Source organism: Manacus vitellinus, unplaced genomic scaffold, assembly GCF_001715985.3.
Source record: "Manacus vitellinus isolate BGI_N305 unplaced genomic scaffold, ASM171598v3 scaffold_1_pilon, whole genome shotgun sequence".
NCBI lineage: Eukaryota > Metazoa > Chordata > Aves > Passeriformes > Pipridae > Manacus > Manacus vitellinus.
This window is the reverse complement of record NW_021939396.1, coordinates 8,249,726-8,256,452: the sequence shown is the minus strand read 5'-3', so window position 1 is coordinate 8,256,452 and position 6,727 is coordinate 8,249,726.

The window sequence follows — 6,727 nt, the reverse complement described above, 5'->3', positions numbered from 1 at the left end:
AATGTGTCATCCAATTAATTAAGCTGTGATGAGGCATATGGATACTTAATTGAAATATATTTAATTCTATTAAAGCTCTAAATAAGCCCAAGGAGCAGACTCCAGATCCAATTTTTCCTAGTGTTTGGAATAGTCTGTTTTCTAGTATAAGATGCAATGTGTAATGTTTGAGGACCAGCTTTTCTTTGGCTTTCCGTTGAGGCTGTTCTCAGGTCCTGCGTGTGACGAGTGTGAAAGCAGTGGCGTAGGCAGAGCAAGCGGGACGTGAGGAAGGAGACGGCACGACCGTCGGCACATCCCCTCTCTGACATCACTGGCGGGCGCCCGAGGCACCGCTGCATCCCAGCGGGCTGCGCTGGAAACACCTGCGGTCCCCACCTCTGTCTCCTTCCTCGCGTGTAGGAAGTGGGCTGGGGCGGGGCGGTGGGCGGTGCAGGGGATGCTCAGCAGATGGGCGGGCATGCAGCGAGAGCCTCACAGCCGCTGGCTGCAGCAGATGCGGCGGATGTGAACTTGCTGAATAGACTCATGCTCAGATTAGTAATGGCTTCAGGTCAAGCAGTGATTGCTTTTCCCAGAACAGCAGTCCTACTAAGTTCTCCCACACCGCTGGCATTTTGGAATAGCTCCTTCAATCACAGAAATCCTCCATGAACTTGAATATACTGAAGATATCTAATCTCTATTTTGACTGATAAATTAAATATTGCTAAGAGGGTTATCAAAGCACTGGAACTTGTCTGCACTGTTATATTGTTAGAAAAGTCCCCATCACAGTTCAGGAACTAGCATGGGTCAGACACTTCTCCCAGTAGGCAACTTACACTGTTCTGGAGAGCAAAAAATCCTAGAAGTTCAGGTGAACTCTATCCCAGATGAAAGTAGGAGAGGAAACCTCCTTTTTGTATGAAAATCTTACCAGAACCAAGGCTATTCTAAACTGTTTGGCCACAGTGCCAGAGAAAGAGTCCTAATCATGTTTAATTTGCTATCAGAGATGCAGCTGCTGTATCCCCTGAACCATACATAGTGAGGAGCCCCGTCAGGGCACTGCTTGCAGGTGGGCCTGGGGAACACCCCCACCACAGGGCCAACAGGGGCTGGGGACATAATCCAGCCTCACAAGGGCTTCCCCATCACTCACACATGATCTCCCACTTGGGAGACGTTGGCTTGGGGTGGGACACCAAAAGAGGGCACATTTCAGTGTAAAGGCACAGAACACCCTCTCTGCAATGGTTTCCATCAGTGTCACTAAACAAACCTGACAGAGGCCCAGGTGCAAGGGCAGAACGAGCACATTTTCAGTGAGAGAGCTAATGTGGGGCTCCACACTGTGCTGCAGGGCAGCAGCAAGGATGTAAAATCTGGCAGGCAAAGCCACCGCAAAGGGGTGAGCAGGTCACCCTGGCTGCTATGGAAAGAAGGGCTTTCTGCTGGTGCAAACCCTGTGGGAGTGCTGGGGGTTATCCAGCCCCATTTGAGCAGGAACCAAAGGTCGAACAATGTCACCCGAGCCTGTTTACAAGCTCAGGCAGCATCACTTGTCTAGTTTTTGTTTCTGCTTTTGGAGGATTAGTGAGGATTTGTCATGGAGAGCGGCACTAGTCTCTCCTGAACTGTCTGGATATGCACCAGCCAACACAAGCCATCTCTCTTGAGCCTTTCAGGTCATTTCACAGCCCCAGCAGAGCAAGACAGAGACTTTTCTCTTGCTGGGCAATCTTCTATGAGAGGCTGAGCTCTCCCAAGTGGTTCTTGCACTTGCCCTCAGTGTGAGTGGGAGCTTGGAAAAATGAGACACCTCTGGGTGCTCTGTGCTGTGTTCCTGCTCTTTCCCCACCACTCTCCATCTCCTCTCCCGCTGTCCCTGTCCTCCCCCGCGAGACTGTGCTCCAGTGCAGTAGCTGTCTGTGAGCAAACCAATGAGAGATTTTGTTTTTAATTAGGTTTGATACTAATTGCCTTCAATGAGGCTATTTTCACATCACAGCTGACCAAAGCCAGAAGATGTTAAGTCTGTCTCCCTAATAAATCATTCCTCCTGTTCTCTGGTGTTGGAGATGAAGAGTGAATAGGCAGTGTACACAGCATCAGCCTAATTGTCTCCTAAAATATGCAGGCAACTCCCACAGCAGTCAACAGAAAGGCACGTGTGCATATGAGGGGGTTTTGTGTTGTTACTGATTCTCTCACACCAAGGGAGCCATTGTTGGTTCTCCCACCCCTCCACAGTCCTGGCAGGAGAGTCTTTATGTCTGCCAGCCAGGAAGATGAGCTGGAAGCAGTTGAAGAGGAGGGAGTATCTCTTTAAAATCAGACAAAAGAAACCTCAGCCCTCCCCTTGCTCACCCTCAGCCCTAAAACAAAGGTTGGGCATAAATCTTCCATTTCCACCAACTGGCCAGGTTTTGGATAGAGATGCCAGCTAGACATCTCTCACACAATTAAAATATCAAAAGGCTTCTGTGGATAAACACTGGTTTGGCACCGTAGCCTGACAAATCCTTCCCTAATCCCTGTGAAACTCCCAAACCAGGCAGATAAATGCCCAGAGAAAGTCAGCTGCTCTGAACTCACCCACTACCATCACTGCATGTAGCCCTACTCCACCGGGAGCTCCCAATCATCCCCATCTGTAGCTCCAGTTCCCAGAAGCCCAAATTTGTCCTCAAAATCTTGTCTGAACTGAGCCACGTAGCCTACTGAGCCCTCTGCTCCCGCAAGACATTGCCTGGCCTTGCCTGGCGTAGTTTCTACTGACGGGGAAGACCTGATTCATTGTTAAATAACAGACATCAGAAAAATAGGGCAGGGAGGAACTCCAAAGCACTGTCTGGTCTCTCTCTGTCGCTGCTGGTTACCATCAGTGAGAGCTTCCCTGCTCCTGGCAGATCTGTGCCCAGTGCCACTGAGCCAATGCCCCTTTGAGCCAAGCTGAGCAAACGCCTTCCCTTTTGGCAGCTCATGCAGCTGATGGGTTTCTCCCTGCTTCGTGATAAATGCATTTTTCATCTCTGAGTGCGTGTGATAATTAATAAAGGCTGAGGGCCAGATCCCCACCTGGTATGAGCTGGCAGAGCTCTGAGGAAGGCAGCAGAGCTCCATTGCTTTAGATCAAACAAGAGGCTGACTGTGCTTCTGAAATCCCTGCAAGCCCTTTGAAGCCAGTGCTGTTCCAGGATTTGCTGAGGCATCCTTAGGAATTGATTGTTCCTGGGTCCCCAAGGAGGAAGAGCATGTTAGGCACTTAACAGCACAGCTGATGGGATGCTTCACCTTGGAGCAGAAACTGGATTAAGGCAGGGAAATCAAGGAGAACACTTCTTTTCCCAGTCCACCCATTTACAATGGAAAAATAAACCTCCTTATTAAAGAGAGGAAGGTTAAACACACTCACACAGACACAAGCACACAGAAAAGAGAAATATTAAAAGTACCTTTACATTTTCACAACGGTGGGGTTAGGTTTCTGATTCTCTTATTTCACAACACTGCAGAGGATCTTAAAGGGATTGATGGCTCTGCAAGGCAGAGGCTGTGCCTCTGTTTTCTTTGGAAAGTACCTTACTGGCTGTTGGTTCTTGCTACCAGAAAGAAATAACAAAAAGCTGAAGGGATAAGACAAATACGCTCCTTCAAGGGTTTCTATTAAAATGATAACATTGAGCAAGGCTGCCAGAAGGGAAGAATTTAACATGTTTTGAGAATGCCAATTGCCGAAGATGCATGTGATCCCAGTGCCAGGAGGGTAGGTGGCAGGGATTAAGATGTCAGAGGAGACATCATTCTACCTAGGCAATGTTGATTTCACTGAAGAAGACAATGCAAAGATGGCCCTGTTTCCTGCAAGGAAGAACCCTTTTTCCCATGTGGTTTGCTCTGAATTCTCCATGTTGGCAAAGTTACTTTTACAGGAGCCCTTATTGCTCCCTGGAATGTTTTTATAGTGACAACAACCAGGATATAGGATGTAGGTACTTTTCCATCTACAAAAGGGTCTTCTGTGGCCTCCCATGTCTGAGAGCATTTCCTGGTTCTCTACTGTCACATGAGAAGCTGGGACAGATACTAGAGTCACTGTGTTGCAGTGGGAATGTAGCCCATAGTAGTACCAAAGAATGAGTCAAAACAGTAAAAGAATCATGTGAATCCAGGGCTGGTGTTCTTAGCATCCACTTGCCTCTAAGCAGGGTGTCCATGTAAGGGTGGTGAAGCCCAATGTTTCATCAGCTTCTGGCTGTGCTGCTGCATCCCAGGGAGGTGTCAGTGCCTTATTTTGTGGCTGGGATCAAACCAAGCTTGTATTTCTAGCCTTCTAAAGTCTCTCCAGATGATCTTCCTGTTTTCTTCAGACTTTTTCTTCCCTTCTGGGTCGTTTGGTAGAGACTGGGTGCAAGTTTGGATTTCTAGTCTGGTCAGTCCAGACTCCAGAGGCCTTTTTCTAACCCCTGCCCCAGTTCAGAGCTTTTAAACATATGTCTAAATCTCTCCCTATTGGGTCGAGCATTAACCACATGCTTAACCTGAAACATGTGATTAGAAACCATATTTCAGTGGGAGTTAAGCATATGCTTCAATTCTGCTCTGTTCTAAGTGGATACTTTCTTGAACTGGAGCCTACATTTTTTTTGTATGATCCATCTTTGCTCCTCCACATACCTTTACTTCAAATTATTCTGCAATACACATATGGCTCAGTAAGTGTATTGCTCTGTGGCTTTTACACAAAAAGCCCAATTGATACATCACATACTTAACCTCTTGAACAAAGGAGTTAACTTTACAGGATCAATTTACAAGCAGGGGCCAAAGCTTTTGGATGGAAACTAGCTGTCATGTGGTGTGCAGTCGAAAGAGCAAACAGCTTATTCATTATCATAGCATTGGATTCAGAAACAAAACACAGACGGCAGAAAGAGCCTGCCTAGATTTCCAAACATATCGCCTGTCCCCTCACTGAAGCATGTTTATTTAAACCCTCTCTCTGAGCATGCAGTCAGTTGTTAGACTTAACTCCCAATTTCCTCATGTTAAGAGTTTTGACTTGGGCCCTGCTGCTCACGCTGTGCTCTCCATCACATACAGGCAGCTCCTACCAAAGCGAGCAGGAACTGCACTTCTGTGTCAGCAGTACAGCTCTGACAGCAGAGCTCAGGTGGAAATCAAGCACTGGGCTCATTTGTCAGTATGGCATGTTTGTGAAAGAGCACATGCCACTCATCAGATTCCCACATTTGAGCATGGTTCTTTGAACGACAGTCTCCCATACTCTTCACTTTACCCATTCAGTTGTCTGCCTTTTTTGTTCCCCCTTTGTTAATGACTCTCATGTCCAGGCACCCAGATGTGTTCATTTCACTTTCAATATAACGGATGCACAGGCCATTAAGATGATGGTTTAAGTCTGTTAGTGCTTGGCCATGGAAACTTAACCCCTGTCTGCAAATGCTTGGTTGCAGAAATGGCCTCATCAATCTGTTACTGCTGCCTGCAAGTCCTTGTTCTGTAAAGCTCCTGTGGGCTGATCCTGCAGGATCTGATCCAAAATTTACTGAAGTGAGTGGGAGTTTTTCTGCCAATTTATTGGGCTTGGCACCAGGATTTCAAGGGGGGAAAAAAAAAAGGATTGTAAGAATGAATTCGACTGCTTTAGGCGAACACTATTTATAATGTAACATGACATCATCAGTTGCCTCCAAATTTAATTTATCAGGACACCTACAATTTTTTGCATGTCCACCTACAATAGTATCAATCAGAAATAGAAACCCAGAAATAAAGTTACTTCAGTAGGTAATTTTTCAGTTTTTTGAAGTTGGATTCGAGGAGATTTCTATCCATTTCCTTTGCCGTGTACCCAGTTTTTTGTTACTGAGTGGTACTGCTCTGTGGGGGTGTGTTGGCTTACACTCAGGTATTAAGCCCCACATTTAGGGCTGTTCTGTGAGTCATCGGGAGTCATAGCCACAGTCAGGCTGCAACAAGGATGGAGCCACAGACGGGTGAAGCAAACACATGAGCAGCAGGGAGGGAGCAACAAAAGTAGGGAAAACATGTTTTATATCAAAATCAACCATCTGGGCCCACTGCCTGTCCAGTGGAAATGGGCTGTAAGTGGGACAGTATGCGGTCTCCAGGCTCCCTTACTAATTACAGGGGAATTCAGGTCCCTTTGGGAATTCCGAGTTTAGACTCACAGGCTCAGCACAACCCACAGCACTGAGAAAAGTCAGCCTTGGACTCCCTAGTTGAAAGGGCTTGACTCCTGACTCAGACCCTTTGGCTACACATAGGCTAGTGAGCTAAATAGGGCCAGGGAACAGGCTGGAGACCCCCCTTGTTAACTATTAATCCCTCAAGACTTTTGGCCTGTCCCAACCACTGTTGCCACAGATGCTGTGGCACAGCTTTGAGGACAGTAGGGGCCAGCAGGTAGCGAGGATGAAGCAGTTCTGGTTTGGAGGTGAGGACAGCAGGGGCCAGCAGGCAGTGTGGATGAAACTGTTCTTGTCTGGGGGTGCAGAGTTCAATGGGTGTGAGCTGTCCTTAAACTGCCCTGAAGAAGATGAAAAGTGTCTTGGGTTGTTTTATTTATCAATACAGGCTTCTCCTTTGACCCAAGCATGATTTTTTACATCTAAACTACATGACAACACTGCTTCTAATTGATACCCTAGAATCTGGCTTGTCCATCCATGCACATTAGCATGCTCTGATATTGAAG